Genomic DNA, 23864 nt, shown 5'->3' on the forward strand with positions numbered 1-23864 from the left:
AATCCAATCCACTACCTGCCCCTTCTGCTCACTCTTGCAGCTCTCTGCTTTCTCCCATTGTCCCATTGCGACGCTTTTTCGTTTTTCTCTTCCTTCTTCTTTCCCATGAGTAGCTTTTGCTTGCAGAAAATGCTTGAGACAGAAAAATAAGCGCCGGCACTCAAAAATTAAATGCCGGTGCTCCGCACCGGAAACAACAAGCACAAATTAAGCACTGCTACGTGTGCAACTAAACCCAAAGGTTGCATCAGTTTTGTCCAGTGATTGTTGTGGGAATTCCTTCTTATAAGAGAAAGAGGAAGGCGTGCAGGATGTTGCTACACACTGGACTTGCGTGTTTCACTTATGTGACGCAGGCCAACATCTCTGCCTCGCGGAGACTCTACTCTCGGAGCCCGTGGGCCCGTATAATAGAGGGGCAGCGTGAGCACCAACCCGGTAGATGGGAGCTGACTCTTGGAAGGTAAGAAAGCGATTCATTTTTGCAACGGGGGAGAGGAGTGTGTTTCAAGCGTATCATTTACGAGGCTTCTAAGCCCTTGAGGAAGCAGATGGGAATGAGAGAGAAAGGCAACGACAGTAAATGCGACCTAGTTGTTGTTACAACGCTTTACTTCAACCATTTTTGTCAAATACTAGAACTGAAGACCAGGGAGATAAGGCTATTCTTCTATCATCATATTACTTGTACCAATGTGCTAACTTGCTTCCTTTACTTTTGGAGTGATCAATACCTTTTCGTGGTTGGAAAAATCAATGTTTGCAGTTTGCTTACTTGTGTATATATGCCAACGTTTGGAAACAATTAAGATGAAATTTAGAAACAAATTAAGATAAATTATCAAAGACTTTTTAGGCGGGGAAAAGGTAAAATATTGTAAGATTTTTGATGGAAAACCAGGGTGTTGGCATGTTTGTATTTATTTGTAGGTTTAAACAAAACATACTTATTGATTTTCACTCGCATGAACTTCAACTGACTGTAGCACAAAAACAGCAAGATTGTTCTCCTCTACAAACAGCCTAGGAGCAGGTTATCACAGATTAATGCGTTTAAATTGTAAACATGCCTGGGACAAGTTAACAATGGCTCCTGGCATGAGGACACTCAGCGCAGAACTTCAATGCAGGGAGAACTGTAGTCCAGGGGCAGCTGTGAAATGGGAGGGGCTAAAGGGGCTGGGATGCAAAATTCGAAGCGGTAGGAGGTTCCCTTGCTCCCTGGCAGTGACACCTGCGTAAAATAACGTGGAGTGCTTTAACTGGGCGTCTGTACTTAACACGAGTGGTGAGAGAGATATGCTTTCTATTACATTACCAAGTCTCTGTCTGGCCCTATACACAGCACATCTGAAAATGTACAATGTGATATGCTAATTAGTACCGTGGCTGAATGTGGAGAGGAGCCACGATTCACGAGAGGGCCAGCCTCCCTTTTCTCGGCCCCTCCCTCCAAAGATGCTAATCAATAACATGTCAAGTAAAGTGGATCTGCGTGTATAGTTTCTGCGTGCCGATTTTTTTCATCTGCAGCCGTTATAAAAAGTATATCTAATCATACGCAGAGCATATGGTATTACATTTGTGTAGTGAGACAGCATTACCATACCTAAGCTGTGTGAACAGGACCCCAGTTACGTTTCTCTCCCAAATGATTCTACAGTGGAATATGTGAGACAAAAAGCTTAGTTTTCTCTTGTTGAGCTGTATTGAGGTAATAACGTGGAATTTGCCCTTTGCTCTATGTTAATGGATGAGCGAAAGTGGGTTTATTAGTACACTTGCTCCAAATAACGGTTTATTTGGCCCCATTCTTTTCACTGGTGTGGAATAAATAATATATATATATATAGAAGTGTGCAATCTGCATGTTTAGTTTATGACAGTGCTTTCTTGTTTATTCATTTTTTAAAAAGGTATTTCAACAAAACGGAGCAAGGGTTTAAATATCTGCAGTGAGGTAAAATGTTTTACTCGTGTTGAATTTGATATACTGTGGTAGAACAAGGTGAAACCAGTCCTGGGTTGATTGTGTTCTGGTTCAGGGAGGCTCGGCAGTTCCGTCTGGAACATGGTCAAGACTGATTTGCATATGTCTGCGTTCAAACTGAGGTGATATGGAGGGCGAAAAATTGATGGGTTGGCAATGCCGCCTGAGCGATTGCCAGTGGCTGAGATTAATTCAAGTATTCCATCCATCACTGTGTAGGTTTTGCATGCCCTCCAGCAAAACCCAGACCAAAAACCAATTGCTGCAACTGCAGCCCTAGTAAAATGTTCAAGCCAGTCCCATGCCTCAGGGTGCCTCAGCTAAGATGAGGTGGTCTTGGGGGCATAACTGGGTCACGGCACACCACACCCCTCCAAACGTCCTCTGACCTGCAGGTAACTGGGGAAATGTTAGAGTGGCAAGATGATCAGTCTAGCCCTGCCCTATAATTTGAAAACTCTCCTTGGTCGGAACATTTTGCCTACCATCCGCATCCACGCTCCTCCCAACCCCTGTCTTAAGTGTTAGCTAAGTAGCTCTTAAAGCTGCAGAAAGATAGTAGAACATTTGGCTTTGGTGGTTATGCTGTGCGTGAAATAATCACTATTGTCCTCACCATTTATTTTTCTAGTGGACTGTTTAGATTTCACATGTCCCTTGTCAAATGTATTATTGCTAATGGCTCAGGGTAAGGGTGCAACATGAAATGATAAATATCTTTTTGCTTACAAGCTTCTGTTCTTCTGTGTATAAATGGTAGCCCTGTGCTTTTCAATCATTTGATATTAGTCCACGTGTATTGTGCTATTCCCTCAATTAAATAGGTCACTCCTCTTATAGTGTTGCTATTCTTCTTTAGTCACACCCAGGAATCAACGTTTTTCCTTCTATTGCTCAATGATGAACACGTCCTTTCGCGGCAGCAACCAAAACCTGCTCCCATAAGAAACTGGGTTATTACTTGGAGTAGACGACTGCCCACTTCAAGAATAATTATAGCTCTTGTCAGGGTGAACCCTCAATGTATAAATTATTTCTGAACTACCAAAACAGTATTAAAGTCAAAATGTAAAACAATAAAAATCCCAAACTGAATTATCAAAATAGAGAAGAAGTTAATACATAAAATGTCACTGAAATGACATAAATCCAATAGGGGAACTAGAGATATGATTTTTTTAAAGTTTTAAGTAGAAATAGCACAAAAAAGCACAAAGTGTCAATGACAGTCAATGGTCGCCATAGACTGAAACATAGGCGCAATTTGAGGCTGATTGCAATGGACTGCCGGTTGGATAAACCAGCCAGGTTCGTTCTGGTCAAAGATTTTGCCTTCTGACTTGGTCTTGTAAGTCCCAATCCACCCAAGGAGTACGCTTCTAAAGCCCCCCATGGCCTCGCAGGCAGCACTTAGAGACTCCCAGGGTGTGGGAAAGACCATCAGCAGGGTCTATTCCAGGTCCAGTTTCCACTGGTTAGCTAGGTACTTCGAGGAAAAGGCCTCTTGCAGATTCTTGTCTCATTATAGCCACATAGGAGGGCAGCCAAATGACCCTTGTAGTCAACTTCTTTGTCCTAGGTTCAAGAGGGAACTGGTTCAGTTCTTCAGGGCTCCTCTCAGGTCACAGACAGTAGGTATAGTTCTCTTCTGATCTTCCACATTTCCAGGAAGTGTTCTGAAGTGGGTGCCAGAGGTGCCACATTTCTACCTGACACTAGTTACTGGGTGGGAATGACTTCTAGACACACCCTTTCTTTCAGGTGCTAACCTGGTTCTTACCAGGGAGAAAATGTTGGACCTCTAATCCTGCCTGGGGCAGTGAATGGAACAAGTAAGCACAATCTTAATTCACTCACGGACCCCGATGGGAAGTGGGAGTTGGGATAAAACAAGAAAAGACAGACTTGTATCACTGGGTCTGCTCTGCAGGTTTGAGAAACTGCACAGGAGGCTCTGTACTCCCTGGACGTTTTAGCGTTGATGTGGGTGCGATGACCTAGAATCAACAAGAAGAGTTGTTTACCAACAGTTCTTAGCATATAGTCTTTTAACAATTATTTACAATAATATAATTTACAGGCTTCATCACAAATAATGCTTGAGAGCAGGTGCAAATCAAAAGTGAGCTAAAGTTTCTGGCACACCCAAGAATGTCTTAACATACAATGTTCAGTTCAAACTTGAATGTATAGATCATGCACTCTAAAGTCTTTCCAAGTTCTTGATACAAACTGGTCAAGAAAAACTGACGTGGATACCTTCAGTTCAGGTGCAATTAAAATGTGGAGCGCCCAGGAGATAAAGTGTCCAGAGCACTAGGACTTTTTAAAATGTACAAGCAAATAATGCCCGATTTCCAAAAACGGGTTTTCACTTTCAAAGAACTCAGTCTAGGTTTAATCTTAAACTTATCTATGGATTAGTGCACCCTAACCTGAGGATCAAGTAATTAACCCTGTCTTTAATTCTTCAACTGGAATCCGGAGGAAGACTGGATGCTGTGGTGCAAGTAGCTGAAGAACAGGTGGAATTGTAGCTCTGGACGCAAAGACACTGAAAACGTTGACGGACTCAAGATCATAGGATCAACAGGAAGGCTTGGAAGACTAGAGGACTGGAGGGTTCCTGTGAATCAAAAGGCGAGTGCAGGAAAGATGTGTGCGCAAGACTGGAATGAGGCAAACCCCAACTGAGGTTGAGACAGGGTATTTGTACCCGTTGGGCGAGATTAATAGAGAAGGCTTGTGGTTCACAAGGAAGGTTAGAATGTTTCAAAGAAAACCTGGGAGAGAGCACATCTTAAAATAATGGATGTGACCTTTGCTGATGGCCGGTACAAGTGACAGTTGGATTCAATTAACCACAGCAGGTGGAACCAAAGAGCTTTAACCGTTGGAGTCAATAGGTCATAGCAGTTGGCGCCATTAACCGAGGCAGGTTGAACTAATAAACACCAATGGTTACATTCAATAGGTAACGGCGGATGGAACTAATTAACCAGGAAACACGTGATTCTTTTACAATAGTGAAAACAGAGGGAACAACAGTATAGGAGGTTCAAAGGGGTGAAGAGCTCTGGGAGGGGGGTCCACGGTTTGCATTAGGCTGTGAGGTGCCATAGCAGAAAAACAACATAAGCCCTGTGCACAAAGCTCAGGCTGAGGACCAGACGCAGTGACGTCTAGTACCTCCCAGTATGTGACACTTGCTCCCAGTGAATGGAACTTGATTTCAGTGAGTGAGGCTTCCAGTGACAGGAATACAGGTCAAAGAGCTTTTTAGTTTAAGCCCAATAGTTAAAGTACTTTGCTACATGGCTAACAGTAATCAGGTGAACCATGAGCAGATAGTGTTTTTGGCGAAGACTCTTAAGGATCATTTGTTAGGAAGGTCAAGTCTAGAAGCAATACAGCATGGTTTCTCTGTCTCAAAGGGTTGATTTAGCTGTATTTTTAATAACTTGAGTATTACCTCAAACAGATATGAAAAAGTCAACCAATTATGGTAAGCTGATTTATTTGCTCGTACCACTGTGTTACAAAGTGAGCAAAGTGAATCATGTCTGCATTGAATACAAAGCCTTATTAGTCTCCCACAATTCATGTACAGATCTCCTTGCAAAGTCAGTTAAAAAGGATTCTATACAAGATATTCTAATTCACATTAAGCAATTAAATTGTACAAAAGATGTAACAATCCATACACGTTTCCCTTCCTTTTAAAAAAATCACAGAATTAAAAATCCTCTTTCAGGCCTACAATGGTGTCTGTAAATATGTGTGATAGAAATCTTTCAATTGTGTACTGATGCACAGCAGGCACTTCTTACTCCCCGTAGAAGTAGAGCTGACATTTCATGTCTGTACTGAAGGAACAGGCCCTTCCAACTTTCCTTGAGGACAAAGGAGAGCACGTTCTCTTCTTTCTGTCTGTGGCACAGTAGTCATTTTCTAGTGCTGTTTAGAAACAGAGCAGCCCCCTGTTTCTTGTTAATGTGGTAGGGCAGGACAAGTCGCACACTTGAAGCAGAGTGAACTCTTTGGCTCTGTTTTATTGTAGAGCGGACCCATTTGACTATACATTGAGATACAGTGGTCTTCTCTGGCTCAGTATTGTGGTGGAGTGGGGCCCTCTGGCTATTTATTATAGGACAGCCTGTTGCTCTGGCTTGCTATTGTGGCAGAGATAGCCCATCTTTCTCCTTATTAAAGAAGAGTAAATCCTTTTCGATCTGTTGTGCTGTAGAGCAGGACCCCCTGTTTGTAATTGTTGTGCGGTGGCCACTCTTGGATTTCTACAGAGATAAAACAGGCCCTTTAGTACTTACGTTGAGGTAGAGTGGTCATTGTGGTCTCAAGGTAATACCTGCACCCTTAGAATGTCCTAATGGAAGAGCATAGCTTCCCTAAGTCTGCTTGGGGCCAGAAAAGCAATAGAAGCTCTTTAGCGAGGAAGAGCTGGCTTGGTTGAGTGTGAAAACCAGAATACAGACCTCTGATAGTAATAGTCACATCTTTGCATTGCCTGGGAACTGCAGAATGTTGCTAAAATAGTAATCTAAATCTGTCACCAATTTCTTACAGATTAAAAATTACTCCAGGCCACTCTGGAACATATACAAGGAGGCGAAATATCCAACAGTGAGTATATACTTACCACTACCTTATTAGCACATACACCAACAACATAGTTCACTTACTAACACATCATGCACTTTACTGCTCCAAATAAGATACACCCTCTACTCTAATGCGCCATGTAATGCACACTGGGGAAAGCTGTGCTCTAAGAAACACATACCCTTCATGATCCAGTCTGAATAGAAGAATGAACTGGCAGAGTAAGTACACAGCGTACAATACTGCCCACATACCATTTACCATCATTCAAAGTACTATCAAAGTAGTGCACATCAGGCAGAGTAAAGCCCAAGTGACACAAAGTATGCAATGTAATGGCAAGATTGGTACAAACACTGCAATGCACTGTGTACATTACACACCATTCAAAGTACTAACATAGGTAAAGTGCCTAATTCAAAAAAACTGCCTGAGCCACTGTTCTAAATATCAAAACGCTGCTCAAAGTTAGTTTAGGTTAAATACCATTTGCAAAGAGCACTAATTACACTAGTGTGGCATCACAGTGCTCAAACTATCAAGAGTGAACACTGGCAGACTTGTATGTGTGATTGCGGTATAACCTATGTGGGGAGACCCTTGTGATGCGTGAAGTGCTGACAGTCAGTCTAGTCCTGTCCCTGCAAGTGTACTGCTGGTGTTAGGCATGTCAATGTTTTAGAAGTAAGTGAGAAGGGACAGAGTGCTCTTTATGTAGTTCTTGTTTTATGTATGTGCTCAACCAGTCATCGCACTGTGGGCGCACCACTCAGTTGTTCTGATAAGATCTTGGTGTGTAGCATCAAAGAACACAAGATCTGCTTGGAAAGCACACAGAAACCTCAATTCACATGTACAAAAAAACACAGCTAAAAAAATCTCAATACAAATAGTTCAACATAACATTCATGTAATATACTAGCAGTGCTAAGTAGTCAGGAAACACACACCATTTCATACACTACCCCAGTAACAAACATGGTTTAAGGATCCCTGAGTAATATGCACCATTGAAAGATCTGTCAAGGCAGCACACACTGTTCAAAGAACTGCTCAAGAAACATTTTGGGACACTCAGAGAGCAAAATACACAAAGTTAAACTACATACATGGGACGCACAATTAAAAATACTGCCAGAGTAACATACGGTTCAAAGTACTGCAAACGCAAATCACTCTTCCAATGCATTGTCCAAGTAACATACACACGACTCGAGGTACTGCTGAGGTACCACATATAGTTCAAAGTAATGTCAAAGTAACACAAACTATTTAAAGTACTGCATATCCATACTTTGCACAGTACTTTTTACATTGTACAAAGTAGTTCCTTAATTGAAACAGCAATATCTTTTAATACGTTTCCATTTATATATAATAAAGTATTTATCTCTTAAAAAATAGATCATTTAACATTTCATATTAATCAACCCCAGTAAAACAATAGTAGAAACTACCATACAAAATGCAGCTGTGCACAGAACTTAAAGTGGTATAAATCATGTTCTATAGCTCCAAGCACATTCAATATGATTTCAGAGTCCACTATTACCTTTCCCATCTTAGCCTCATGGATGATGGAGCTAATTAACCAAGAAACGCATTATTCTCTTACAAGAGTGCAAACAGATAATCAATAATACAGGAGGTTCAAAGGGGTGAAGAGGTCTGGGAGGGGGACCATGGTTTGCAGGAGGCCGTAAGATGCCACAGGGAAGAAACAACATGAGCCCTATGTGCAAAATCCACAGTACAGAGGCCACAAGAGAGTGTTGTGTCACTATCCAATGGAGTAAAAGTTTCCACAGCTAATCCTACCCACCTTGTTTTTTTTTCAAGATGGCAAAAGTCTTTGGCCACGTTGCTCATGGGCTCTGAGGGCTCAATGTGTGCGAGGGGAGTGTACTTTGGTAATCCTAGTGTTCCCCCAAAGCTAAAACTAAAATCCAGTTTTTACAAACAGCAAACCCAGAGATAGAAGTCTGTCAGGTTTAAAACAGAGTCCTTCAGCAATCAAATAATGGATCCACAAGAATTGTCTTGGCATCCTGTTCCCTTCTCTTTCTAGTGTGCCCCAAGAGTTATGTTTGAACACAGCAGACCTGTCAAGCAGACGTTGACAATCAAGCAGCAGGATTTGTTAGTGTAGTGTCAAGTCCTGCCACAGTGAACGTTGCAAGTCACTGTAAGGACATGTTAACATTGAATTTCTAAATGTCCTATGTTTGAATGCCATGTGCCCTGCATTGTGGGCTACACAGCCTTCATAGGAGTGAATGTTTAATACTTAAAAGAATGGTTTGGACTTGTTAAAAGGATTTATTTTGACAAATCAGACTGTAGTTTTTACACTGCTGCAGTCAGTCGACAATGGTAGGCCTGTAGCCTTATTTGTAGTGCCACTGTAGTGGATGGTACAATATGGGGTTCAGTCCACTAATGTAATTTAAATTCCTGGCCCTGGCTATACTTTGTACCATATACCAGGTACTTATAAGCAAGTTAAATATGCCAAGTAGGAGTATACCAACTCAACCACATTTAAAGGGGAGTAGAGGCACTTTACTACTGATTAGTAGAGTTCTAAAGCCAGCAAAATTATAGGGTCCAGCAAAAGGCAAAAAATCCAGGCTGATCACGCAGAAAAGGCAGATTTTCTACAACTCCCTTGCAGGAACAGGCTGACCACCAGGTGTGGTGAGGGCCAGTCTGTCCCAGTAAGTGACACCTACTCTCAACTTAACTTCAATGAGTGAGGCTTCCAGTGACAGGAGTAAAGGTCAAGGAGAGTTTTAATTTAAGCCCAATAGTTAAAGTACTTTGTTACATCACTAAGAATAATTAGGTGAGCCATGATGAGCAGATAATGTTTTGGGCAAAGAATCTTTAAGATTATTTTTTAGGAACGTATAAAGTCCAGAAGCAAAACAGCATGGTTTGTCTGTCCCATAGGGTTGATAATAACTTGGGAATTACCTTCAGCAGAAATGAAAAGGTTATCAAATGATGGCAATCTAATTTATTTGTTGGTACCAATCTGTTACAAAGTGAGCAAAGTGAATCATATCTGCATTGAAAACACAGCATTATTAGTCTCCCACAATTCATGTACAGATATCCTTGCAAAGTCAATCAAAAAGGCTTCTACACAAGATTTTCTAATTCACGTTAAGCAATTAAATTGGACAAAAGAAGCAAGAATCCATACACTTTTTCCATCGTTTTTAAAATCACTGAATTAAATATCCTCTCAGGCCTACAATGGTGTCTTTAAATAGGTATGATAGAAATCTTTCAATTGTGTACTGATGCACAGCAGGCACTTCTTACTCCCCGTAGAAGTAGAGCTGACATTTCATGTCTGTACTGAAGGAACAGGCCCTTCTAACTTTCCTTGAAGGCAAAGGAGGGCAAGTTCTCTTCTTTCTGTCTGTGGCACAGTAGTCATTTTCTAGTGCTGTTTAGAAACAGAGCAGCCCCCTGTTTCTTGTTAATGTGGTAGGGCAGGCCAAGTCGCACACTTGAAGCAGAGTGGCCTCTTTGACTCTGTTTTATTGTAGAGTGGACCCATTTGACTATATATTGAGATACAGTAGACTTCTCTGGCTCGGTATTGTGGTGGAGTGGGGCCCTCTGGCTCTTTATTACAGGACAGTAGTTTGCTCTGGCTTGCTACTTTGGAAGAACTTTTCCATCTGGGTCCTTATTAAGGTAAAGTGGATCCTTTTAGATCTGTTGTGCTGCAGGGCAGGACTCTCTCTTTGTAATTGTGGTACAGAGAGCACTTTTGAATTTCTACAGAGGTAAAACAGGCCTTTGAGTACCTATGTTGAGGTAAAGTGGTCACTGTGGTCTGAAGGTAATACCTGCACCCTTATCTCAGTGAGGCCCTATAGAATGCCCTAATGGAAGAGCATAGCTTCCCTAAGTCTGCCTGGAGCCAGAGAAGCAACTAAAGCTCTTTAGCGAGGAAGAGCAGGCTTAAATGAGCGTGAACACCAGAGTACAGATCTCTGATATTAATAGTCACAACTTTGCATTGGCTGTTAACTGCAGAATGTTGTTAAGATAGTAATCTAAATCTGTCATGAATTTCTTTCAGATGAACATTTACTCCAGAAAACTCTGCAAAGTGTGTAAGGAGGCCCAATATCCAACAGTGAGTATATACTTATCACTACCTTATAACACATTCACCTACAACATAGTGCTCTTACTAGCACATCATGCGCTTTACTGCTTCAATTGAGACACACCCTTTAATCTACTGCACCACGTAACGTACACTGGGGAAAGTTGTGCTCTAAGAAACACACCCCCTTCAAAATCCAGTCTGAGTAGGATACTGTAGAAAGAACTCCTAGAGTAACGTACACAGTGTACAGTACTGCCCACATACCATTTACCATCTTTCAAAGTACTATCAAGGTTGTGCACATCCGGAAGAGTAAAGCCCAAGTGACACAAAGTATACAATGTAATGGCAGGAGTAGTACAAACTAAAAATGTGCCTAATTAAAAAAACTGCCTGAGCCACAATTCAAAATATCAAAACACTGCTCAGAGTTATTTTAGGTTACCTACCATTTGCAAAGAGTACTAATCACACTAGTGTAGCATCATAGTGCTCAAACTATCAAGAGTGATTACTGGCAGGTTTGTGTGTGTGATTGTTGTATGCCCTATGTGGGAAAATATGGGTGTGATGCATGAAGTCCTGACATTTGGGCTGGCCCTGTCACAACAAGTGTACTGCTGATGTTATACATGGCAATGTTTTAGAAGTATGTGAGAAGGGATAAAGTGCTCTTTATGCAGTATTTTGTTTATGTAACTGATCGATCAATCATCGCACGGTGGGCGCATTACTCAGTTGGTCTGATAAGAGCTTGGTGTGTAGCATCAAAGTACACATAATTTGCCTGGAAAGCACACAGAAACCTCAATACACATATAAAAAACACAGGTAAAAAAATCTCAGTACAAGTAGTTCAACGTACCATTCATGTAATATACTAACAGTGCTATAAAGAAATACACACCATTTAAAGTACTGCCCCAGCTACAAACATGGTTTAAGGATCCTGCAGTAATATGCAGCATTGGAAGTACTGTCAAGGCAGCACACTCTGTTTAAAGAACTGTTGAAGAAAGATTTTGGAACACCGAGAGAGCAGTATACACAAAGTTAAATTACATACATAGGTCGCACAATTAAAAATACTGCCAGAGTAACACACAGTTCAAAGTATTACAAAATCAAATCACTCTTCCAATGCACTGTCCAAGTATAATACACAAGACTCAAGGTACTGCTGATGTACTACAATTCGATCAAAGTGCTGTCAAAGTAACACAAACTATTTAAAGTACTGCACATCCGTACTTTGCACAGTACTTTACACAGTATACAAAGTAGTTCTGTAATTGAAAAGACAAAGGGGGTTATTACAACTTTGGCGGAGGTGTTAATCCGTCCCATAAGTGACAGTAAAGTGACGGATATACCACCAGCCATATTACGAGTCCATTATATCCTATGGAACTCGTAATACGGCTGGTGGTAAATCCGTCACATTTGGGACGGATTAACACCTCCTCCAAAGTGGTAATAACCCCCAATATTTTTTAATACTTCTCCATTTATATATAAAAAATTATTTAACTCTTAAAATATAAATCATTTAAACATTTCATATAAATCAATCCCAGTAAAGCAATAGTAGAAACTAGCAGACAAATGCAGCTCTGCGCAGAACTTAAAGTGGTATAAATCATGTTTTATAGCTCCAGACATTTACGATATGATTTTAGAGCCTATTACCTTTTCCATCTTAGCCTTGCCAACCCGCTACATTTCCTTCAGGTACATTATAATTAATGAACTGTCATTTCTGAAAGCAAGTGCCACTTTTACATAGGATACTGACTCAACATTTATTTTCTGAAATACTGCTTGTAACCACTTATTTGTAGGTGAGTGGAAAATGCCTTAGCGCTCTTGACTTGACTTATACAATTCCAAGATGGCTGTACTTTGAGCTTAATTATGTATTCACTGCTTCCGACACATATCCACTTTCTGCTGCATAATTCCAACAAAAAAATGATTCTGTCTCGCATGAATCAAAGGTCAGTACAAAACTACACCACACACGTGCACCACAAGTTGCAGACACTTTGCAACTGTTGAGTGGCCACCTTTAGTTACTCACTGCTGTATTCTGACGTTAAGGTTGTACTACAGAAAGTTCCTCTCCGTGAAAATGAGTGAAAGCCTACAGCAAAGCATAGACCAGTTGAGATTGGAACCCCAAAGCCAGGATCCTGCACATCTATTATTCTTCATCCTGGATCACTGACTGAGTATGTGACAGAAATGTAATCTTCTTTTCCCATGAATCAGGACATCGCCCTTCTAACTGAGGTTTTTGTTGCATTGCCCTATGTGGATGCAGGACACACTCCATTTATGTGTTCTGCGCTGCCACAGATTTAGGAAAGGTGAATCAGGGTTTGTCCGTTTTGGTCCAGGAAAGCAGCCGTCTTTCCCTCTGCCCTTGGATCTGATAATCCACTGCATGAGTTTTCAAGGTATCCCTCTCACATGCAGGTAGAGGATTGCTTTACTGGAGGGGTGCGCCTGTCCCTGGTGGAATTGCAAGGATTTGTGATGCAGCTACATGGATTGCATCCAAACACTATCTTTCCTACTAATAGCAGCAAGCAAGGGTTCGCACTCCTAAGCCTTTACATCTGGCGTCCTGGCCTCAGTTCCTAATAAAACCACAGTTTTGCAAGAGTTCAATGTACAGATGCATTTTTCCTTCAGTGTATACTCCTTTTTACGAGCCTTTTTAACTGTCACTTATATGGGAAATTCATAAAACAATTTTGTTCTCTAAAAAACTTACACCTTACTTTCAAGCACGTTGAGCTAGGCTTTTACCTCTTTCACCTCAGATGATATGTGCATGTGCAGCTTGAATGTCCCACTAATGCCGGCGTCCGTGTCTTGTGATTCGAAAGTCTTTGTTAAGATGGTAGCATTTTTCTATATGTTACGGGATGGATGTAGGATTAAATCCTTTTTTAAATATACCAATACACCACCCCTAAAAGATTGATTAAGAGTAGATTGACTGGATTGGTAGGTCAGGTGAAGACTAATTGGGCTTTCAGGTAGATTTACTTGATGCTCAGATAGATGCCTCCTTTGCTAGAAGTCCCATAATCATGAATTAGCTCGCAAGCCTAACCATGTTCCTAACCCTCTCTTTGAATCGTCACCGTAGCCTCTAAATTAACTGAGCTGTAACCCTATTCCTGTTCTTACCCTTCCTTCCAGAACCTCTCCTTCTAATTATAAACCAAGCCCTGCTTTATAACCCCTACAGCCACTGCTCATTTCTAAAGTATTCCTAATCTTCATTTCTAACCTTAAATCTAACCCTGTAGCCAACTCCTTCTAAACATATCCCTAGTCTCTCACCTTCCGCACCCTTGTGCATAGGATCCATATGCAAAGTGCAGCGTAGCCCGGATCAAAGCATCACTTGCAGAAACCTGGGAACACCGTCCAGGACTGCAAGTGCCACAGTTTGAGTCACATAATATGCTAGGTGTGGAGCCTCGCTGAGGCTCTCCTTGCTGCCTAATAATCTAGCCATACACGGAAGCTGGGGGACGGGGAGGGGTGGGGGAAGTTGTTTTAGGGATATGAAACCTACTCATAATGTTCCTTTTATTCAGTTTATTTCTGGGCAATTATTATTCTTTATTGGCGATTATATGCTGTATCACACAGGATGAAAGAAAATGTACCTGCATTTGAGATATGATGAGTGATGACAAAATGTTACATTGTTGTTAGTAGTTGTGTGCCCCTGTTGTCCATGGAGGAATGATGACTGTAATTGTTGCACTATCCATAAACAAATACAATCTTCGAACATTAACCTCCAGTTAGATTTGACACTTTTCTGACGCTAGTGGAGGAGATGTCTTGTGGGGAGACTGTCAGCTTTGAATTCTGGCCTTGACCAAAAATCACGAGAATAAGGGCAAATCACTTCCTCCCACAGTGCCACAATATGTGAAATGTAATGTAGATGAAAGATGTGAATCCCCTTTTGCTCATCAGCCAACTCCGACGATATAAAGAATAACCCGCCTGGCTCCCTAACCTGAGTAGCGTTACCACCAGAGAGACCTGAGAGTCAATGCAGGGCTCAGGCATAGCTGAAGCGCAATATTTGGCAACAGAGGTCCCTGCTGTCACGACTTTCATGCCTAATTTATCTGGCCAGGCCTGTTGTTGAGGTGATTCTTCCAAAAAGAAGTCTTAAAGGCTGTGTGCTCACCGTTATTTCATTCAATATAAGTCCTGTCTGCATCCTTGGAGTAACAGTGGTACCACTGTGTGCTCCACTGGCTTTTGTCGCATATGTACCATGGAACAAAACATATGTAGACATAGACACAGGTCATGAGTCCCCGACAGAGAGAGCTACATCTCACACAATAAGCTGTAAAAGAACAGATATCAGTGGTGCAACAGGTGCAGTGGTGCTGGGGTTCTGAACCTAAGGAGCCCACTGTACCCCTATGAAAGCAGTTTTTTAAAATTTAAATCCGGTGCAATGAAGGTCTATTTTTCTCGCTTGTATGGAAGCTCATGGCACTCTTGCAACTGATACACCATCTTAGAGTGGTTGAAGTCATAATGGTGTTAGAGCCAGGGACGCCTCCTCCGTTCAGGTGGAGGAGCGTCACCCCCCAAACTTCTACAATACAACGATAATAAATTATGCCACAGTCCATGATGAGCACAGGGGGGAGTGCTCAGCACTCCCCTTCAGTACCCATGTATGTTTGGCCAGCTGTCTCAGGCCAGCCAAACATACATGCGCACTAAGCTCTTTCCAACCCGGCAATGCAGTGCCGGGCCGGGGAAAGCAGGCAGACTGTCTAGTCTGCCTAGCAGCACCCTGGCTGGGTGCTCCAACCAATCCGTACACTGCTGTCATGATGCCAGCAGCATGACAGCAGCGTTCAGATTGGCTGCAGGAGAGCTGCGCGATGGTGGTGGCGGCAGAGGTGCATTCAGATAAGTTCCCTCACTTCCCCCCGGCGCCGCCCCGTCCCTGCCACACGCCTTGAGGATCTACTGGTTAAAGCATGGGAAAAATGGGAAATTGCCCGGTGCCCCCACCTTGCAAAGGGTCAACAGGTGAAGTGATCAAGTTAGCCATGAACAACTGTGTTCATAAGAAACAGATTTTTTAAATTTGACAGCAGAGCATGTAGTATCTTCACAGAAACCTCATGTGCATGTGTGACCTGCCCATTCTGAACCCTCTCACTCTTAGGCAGTTGGTGGCAATTAAATTAAAAGATAATATTTCTTCCTCATGTCTTTCTCTGTATGAAATCTCACCTCTTCTAGTTCACCCCCCTTTTTTAACCTCTCTCTCGCTACCTAGCTCTATATTTCTATGCACCCAGCTCCTATTTTAACTCTTTGTGCCACACATTTCTACTTCCTTTTTATCTATGTACACGTGTGACTACCACACCTCTCTCTGCTTCCTTCTGACACTTTCCCTACTCTCTCTACCACACTCCGTGCCTTCCTCTCTTGCAGTTCAGTAGTACAGTACTTGGTAAGTGTTGTCTCCCATCCCAGCAAGAAGTTTATCGATCTGAGAAAGATGAAAGGCTTAGTAAGACACAATCAGGTTGGAATATGTGACCTTTCAGATGTTTGCATTGGGAACATCAACTCCCTCAGCTATTTCACTGCTATAACTACAGAATATTTTTTTTATGGTTAAGGCAAGTGCTGAAGAAATATGGTTAATGCACTTGCAGAGGCGTGTATGAAATCGCCATAACCCAGATCCATACACCCTTTCACTACATAACTCGCTCTGCCTCACCTCTCTCTCTCTCTTTGCACATCATTGCTCTATTTACATCGCACCTCTCTTTATCATTCTGCCATCTACTTCTCCTTTCTTTCAATCGCATGTATCTCTTTACCTCACTTCTCTAGCTTTACCTCCATCCTTGTACTTCACGTCCCTCAGCCCTCTCTCTACCTTAACACCCTCTAACTCACCTCGCTCTCTCATTCCTCTCTCTACACATCACTTTTATGACCTCATCTCTCTCTCACTAACTTTGCAATTTGCCTCACCATTTGTCACTTCACCCCTCCACATCCCCATTCTACCCATGTTCCCTCCACCTCACTTCTTATTACCTGATGCCTTTCTTGCTACCTTCCTATTTTTACCTCTTTTCTCTATTGTTACTTCCTTGTTCTCTCTCATTTCTTTGAACCTCCTATTATTTAAATCATCGTCATTACCTCACTCCTCTCTGTATTCAACCCTCAATATCATCTCTTTGCCCTTTCTCTCACCTCCCTTTCTTTAACTCACCTATATCTTTCTTTTACTTCATTTCTCTCAATAGCTCATCTCTTTCTACCCTTAGCCCCACTACCTTGCTCTCTGCCTCACCACTCTCTTTTCCTGACCCACCTTTCTTCTACACCAGCAGTTCTTAACCTGTGGTCCAGGGACCCCTGGGATTCTGCAATGCCTACTCAGGGAGTCTGTGATTGCTTAGAAAATTAAATAATATTGACAGATTACTAAAGTGAATATAAATAAAAAGCTACATTGAAATTTGAACATTTTAAAATGTTCTGTAAATATGAGGGACATTGAAAGTGGAGGCTACATTTAGTTGGTATCCTCAGATTTGTGAGAGCAGTGCAGTTGCATCAAACAGTACTTAGTACTGCTGATGCTAACCTTAATTAAATGTTATAGTTACGTTTGGATGCAGAACAGGGTCACTTCTGGCCTAACGGTCAAGCTCTAGTACTGTCACTCAGTAGGCTGAAGGTTCAAATCCTAGTATCGCTTGGCAGTGTGTTCATTTACTTAGTAGTGCTTTGACTGTTAAAGCTTCCTAGTGATGGAACATTCACTTTTCTTTCCAATCACATGCATGGGTTGACTGTCAAAGGTATGTCTGGAAGCATCATAGTAAGGAGCCACCTATGACCTAAAGGTTAAGGTCACAGACACTCACACTGAAAGTTGAAGGTTCTACTCCACATGTATCCCTGGTTTTTCCCTTCTTTAATTTCTTTTAAACTTCAAAAGTTTAAGAGGTTCATACTGAAAGGTGATTTCACTCTTTTTAATTGACAAATACATTTTTTGTTTCAATTTGTCCAGCAATATCTCATTCCAAGTATATCATTCATCAAAGCCTGAAAAACTCGCTATTTTTCTCCCTCTCCCTCGCTTTCTCTCTCTCTCTCAATTTCTCTTTTTCATTCTCTTTCTCCCACTCACACAGCCACTCAGACCCTTACGCACCCATTCCCAGATCCACTCAGACACTCACACATTCACTCACAGACCCACTCAGACACTCATGACCCCACTCAAAGACCCACCCAAACCCTCACACACCCACTCACAGACCCACACTGACACTGACGCACCGCTTAATACACTGATGGACCCTCGTCACATCCAGATAGACACTCTCACAGCCAATCTCACCCCCAGAAACACCCTCTCACACCTGTTCTCACACCCAGAAAGACAGGCTGCCGCCAACTCCCTCTGTGCGCCAACAAAGAGCCGTGCGCAGCTTGGGGTTGGGTGGTTTGGGGGGTTGGCCGCAGGGTCTGGCCGCAGTCCTGGCCTTGCAGCCAACCCCTGTAAAGCAAGGTTTGGTGCTTATAGGGGGTTGGCTATACCTCGCTCCCTAGGTAACTATACCTTGTGCTGCCGTCATGCACAGTTTTTTCTTCAATAATTTAACTTCTAAGGTTTCATTGATATTTTTATTAACGGTATAAAAGTTGTCATGAGTGGTGTAATTACAGGGGTAATTAGCAGTGCATGGCATGGGTGCGAGTTATAGTTACCTTAGGGCGCGATTTATAGTTACTTGAGATAACTCTAACTATAACAGGTGAATTTCTATGGTTTTGTACGTTTAGAATGAGAGCCTAATTATAAAGTCCTTGTAACCTTTGGGTTTTTAAGTGAATACACAAATATATATATATATATATATATATATATATACACACATATATATATATATATATATATATATATATATATATATATATATATATATATACATATCTTCAACCTTAGGTGGTAGACTCACTTTTTGCTAATAATAAATGCGTTTGCTGATATACTTCCTGGAGTGCAATGGCTTGACTTTTTGGTTGAAGATATCATAGTAGTTTGACCGCAAACTCCAACATTGGCACTGGCAGTAACAGCGTGCAGAGTGAAACAATGCCATTTGATGGAAATATATATATATATATATATATATATATATATATATATATATGTATATATATATATATATATATATACACATACTACTGGCAGTTACCAATAGGTAGTTATAATTGGTTTCCATATGAAAAGCATTTTTTGACTTGGTTATATCTATGGCGCCATTTGGCGAATATTCATGAAATGTTCCAAAAAAGTGTCAGATTGGGTCTTGTTGTGCATGGAAAGTTTTGGGGTGATCCGTCAAGTGGAGGCCATTGAAAAGGGGATGCCAAACAAGTGCTTTTCCCATGTTAATTCCAACTACAGCCCAAACCACTGGATGGAATTACACCAAATTTGGCAGAAAGGTAGCTCTTGGTCCAGAAACCACGCTTTTTATTATCTTACTTTGTATAAATCCATTCAGTAGTTTTTGAGGTATTTAAGAAAATCCAAATATTTATATCTGGAAGCATGAATAATTTGTGAATAGTCCAGATTTTGTGCAGAGATCTGTTTGGCTGCCAACACTTCAACCAGGAAGTGGCAGCCAAAGAGATCTTTGCACGAGATGGAGAGGGTTTGCTGAGCCTTTGCATCCCTATAGCTACAAATTTGGATTTTCTTTAATTTTTCAAAAAATACTGGACGGATTTACACCAAATTACAGATAGGTCACTTGCAGGACCAAGAGCTACCTTTCTGCCAAATTTGGTGTAATTCCACCCAGTGGTTCTGGCGCTTTTTCCTGTTCAAAATCCCACACTGGCACATCCTGCAAATCTATGAGACAGGCTAAATATTGGACAACCAAAGTCAGTGTTTTAGAGCTTGTGCCATTTTCTTGATCTTGCGCCAAAGAAAGACATTACAGGGATCTCGAGCAGTTCTTGAGTAGCTTATTTAGCCCTTTTTGCATTCTGGAAATCTGTTTCTGCCCCTATAAGGATAAAATCAGAGCTGAAAATGCCAAAAAGAATTTATAAAACCAAGACTAGATAGAGTACATATGATCCTGCGAGACAAAATGTGGAGAGATGTACAAGGATCCATAAATAAATATTTACCTATGCTACAATATGGAACCAAAAGTAAAATATAGGGGGCCTCTTATTGAAATGTAACATAGCGTCGAAGTTTTTCTTCATTTTTTATAGCGTTAAAGTTGTGCCGCTTTCAAATGAAAAGAGTGCAAACAATATTTTAACTAAATAACCCCTCGCTTCTCTCCCACATGTCATGATGAACGTAAGTGGAAAGTTCACAAGCTTGGGGGTAAACTGAGGGTCTTCTCAGATGCTAGCTAGCTCCTCATTACATGTTGCTGTGCTGTTCACTGAGACATCACAGATCTGCAGGGTAGTCTTTAAAAAACTGTAAAACAATACCATTATGAGTAACAGACAACATGCGCAAGAGTCCTCTCATTTAACAAAGACACTTTCCAAAGTTCTGCTTTGAATGGAAACAAGTGAGTCTTAGAACAATAGTGATGTGTTCATCTTCTCTGATAAATGGTGTAAATGCCGCGTATTGTTGTGTGTACCTCTCTCCTTTGATAAAAGTCGGGAGTAGCTAGGGTGGGGGTGGACACAGGAGTTTGACTGGGATATGTGGAATTGGGGAAAAGACTAGAGCATGGGGGAACCAAGGATCTACACCTTGTTGAGTAACTAACTCTTGTGTCTTTGTTTCAATCTCTTCCATTAGCTACTGGACGTACAATCTATTTACCGAGCACAAGCTCTTTTCTACTTCCATGGGTAGAACCTCATAACCCTGAGCAGAGTTCCGATGCCTCTCATGCTGAAGCAGACCATGCCAACAACCGTCTGACACTCCCAACACACTGCCAAGTCCCCACAGCAACTGGAAGCCAAGGAGATGCCTGTTGCTTCCTGCAATATGGAAGAGCATGGTGTGGGGACAAGTGGACCGAGGAGACGGTGTCTGGAAAGCAATCAGGGCGGGGAGCTGTGGAGGATGAGGGATGGAGTCACAACCACCACCCACCTTACAGCAACACATGGTTGGGAGGCTTCCGCCAGCTGACTCCTGTAAAATGCAATCCCAGTGATTGGATAGTTGGCCTCCTTTGTAATTTGTATTATCACAATAAAGTAAGCATGAATAATCTCTGTACCTTCATGCCTCTGGTGTTACAGACTGAGAATGCACAAGCAAGGCAGAAGAATGGGTCACTGCAAAGGGAGAGGTCGAGGTGGACTTAGAATGGGAGACAAGAGTGACTGTTGCAGAACAACAAGGAACATGATAGACTAAGAGACTAAGGGACAATAAGTGTAGTGTATGTATGGAGTGAGATGAGCCTAGGGAGAGTGGCTGAGCAGTTAGGATGGTGGAAACAGCTTTTTTCGCGGAAAGCAAATGTGAAATATGGCACCGTTCTGCCATTTTGCTACATTTCATATTTGCTAATTATTTGACTAGAAAGGTATTTTTTTACACAGCTGTATCTGCACAAACTAGGAAGAGGCAATTTGGCACCTGGTTACCACTGTTATGTGTGAGACTGGAGAAAGCAAAAGGAAGAACATGCTAAAAAGCTGACGAATCATAGTGCAGCATGCATTCTGTGCAAGCCCACCGCTACCAGGCACTCGGGATAATCGAAAACAATAATGTTATGTAATACACTGAGTGAATACCACAATATGCAATCCACAAAAAGCCTAGCAAGCAATCCAGCATAACCATACGTAAATGAAGAGAAAAGTACAGAATCAGCAGCCCAAACACTCCCATAACACCTTTCTAGGCAAAGTTTCAAAATACCCAGACCTATGCATCCTTGGTTCCAAACTAATATTCCCCACTCTAGAACAATCTACAATCACAAACTCACACACCATTGCAGGACTCATTTAGATGTAATTTTTGATAATCCAGATCTACTCACATTCCATAGGGTTACTCTGATTAGACCACTACCTGATTACTCTCCAACAACAAGACAGCACAAATCAACATAGCTAAATTAAGTTTACACACAACTAAATAATGACCTTACAACAGGCCGAATTTGGAGGATCTAGAAACCTACCTTACTTCCAACACAGGCATGGACACAGAAAACACATTTCGAAAACTCTATAGATAGCCCCTTGAAGCTTTTGATGTATTAATCCTACAAAAAATGATAACATAACAAAAGAAAACAAGACAAATGCAGATTTAAAAAAGATAAAACAACAAATTCCAATGCTTCCTGACTAAAAGAACAAAGAACCCTCAAGACAAAATACGCCTACACAGGCATAATAGAATGTACAAGTCAACAATTAAAAATGCTAAAAATAGCAGCCACTCCAGCAGAATCCACATGGCAAAATACCTGAATAAAGAGTGTTTTAAAATACTCATAGAATTTCACAATCCAAAAGTGTTGAATGAGCCCATCCCATTTCGCAAGAATTTTGTCTCAAACTGGCAACACACTACCGAACAAAAGCAGACATATTGGATTCATATTTGACACACAAACGTCAAGCAACACTTACCATTTTCCAATAAGCCACTCCAGGGAAAGGTTAACACAGCATCTGCACTCCTTCAAAGTACTATCAGCAATTGTTACCTACTTCAACAACCATTCCAGTCGGAACATTGATGAATAGTTCCTTAACATTGGGAGTTTTACAGGAGACTTAAAAAGGTATAAATGACCTGTTATCAAAGAAAACATACCTGGACCCTCAAGACCCCAGCAATAACAGACCAATAGCAAATGGGCCATTATTAGGCAAACCTATGGAAAGAGTAGCCTTTGTAACAATTCATTGAAGAAAACTTCACTTTATGTCTTCCAAACAGGATTCGGTCCGGGAAGAGGCACTGAATCAGGCCTAATCTTCATCAGGAACAAACTTAAAAACGTAGACTGGAATGGGGTTGTGGTAGCTCACAATGATTTTCAATAATCTACATCAGATTTTTACAAGAACTAATTAATGTTGTTGAGTTCACCTGATTACACTAGGCAGATAGGGCCAGATGTACGAAAAAAATAAATTTTGAATTTTTTTAAATGGCGACTTTATAGAAATCGCTGTTTAAGAAATGCAAAATGCAATGTACAAAGATACCGATTTCCTAATCGCTATTCCCACAAAGTAGCAATAGCTATTAGGAAATCGCTAGTAAGAAATCCGATTGCATTTGAGTCAATGGCCCGGTTTTTGCATTTCCCAAATAGCAATTTCTTATTAGGAAATCGCTATTTAGGAACTGTAAAACCATGGATGGCAATGGGAAAAAGGCCCCCCTTGGTGCACCCCAAAAATAGGGGTGCATCTGCAGAGTACACATATGCCCAAGGTGCTCTACTGCAATTAGAACAAGCATTTGCAATGCAATAGGTCTTGCATTTACTTGTGTGGGAGCTATTGGCATTGTAAATGCATAACTGGGCTTTTTTGCCACATTAATTGGTCAACCCTGCCACATATTTTGGTTCTTTCTGCCACATAATTCCAGTGGCCCTGCATGTAACTAAAGAGCTACTAGACCTACTGGAATTTTATTTTTTAACACAAATTACTCCCAGGTGCAAAACATAATTACTTGGCAGTTGGTACAAGGGACATTGCCCGCGGGGCAATGAATAAATAATTGAATTTCAAGAATGCCTGCTTACTGGATCACTGTCCCTTTGCTGCAGTCTGGGGATTCGAACAAAACAACCATGATTTTTCACACGCTTGAGGAGAGCCACCTCATCTGATTTTAATGGTCCTCAGTCAGTCTTGAACTGAAATATTAGTTATAAAATATTGACCATTGTACAGCATAATGAACTGTAAGCTCTCCTCGATGTTAGTTTGATAAATACACACACACACACAGCTCAAGTTTCACAGACTCAAACGTGTGTAGTTCATCTAGTCAGGTTTCTG

General features: G+C 41.4%; 1 long non-coding RNA gene across 1 annotated transcript; it reads left to right on the forward strand.

The window, feature by feature from the left end:
- Positions 1 to 310: 310 nt before the first annotated feature.
- Positions 311 to 21084, forward strand: LOC138247362 (uncharacterized). Its single transcript, XR_011194469.1, has 4 exons — positions 311 to 463; positions 6575 to 6631; positions 10713 to 10769; positions 20659 to 21084. It is a non-coding gene; the product is annotated as an uncharacterized lncRNA (long non-coding RNA).
- Positions 21085 to 23864: the final 2780 nt, after the last annotated feature.

Source organism: Pleurodeles waltl, chromosome 7 (assembly GCF_031143425.1).
Source record: "Pleurodeles waltl isolate 20211129_DDA chromosome 7, aPleWal1.hap1.20221129, whole genome shotgun sequence".
In the NCBI taxonomy this organism is placed as follows: Eukaryota; Metazoa; Chordata; class Amphibia; order Caudata; family Salamandridae; genus Pleurodeles; species Pleurodeles waltl.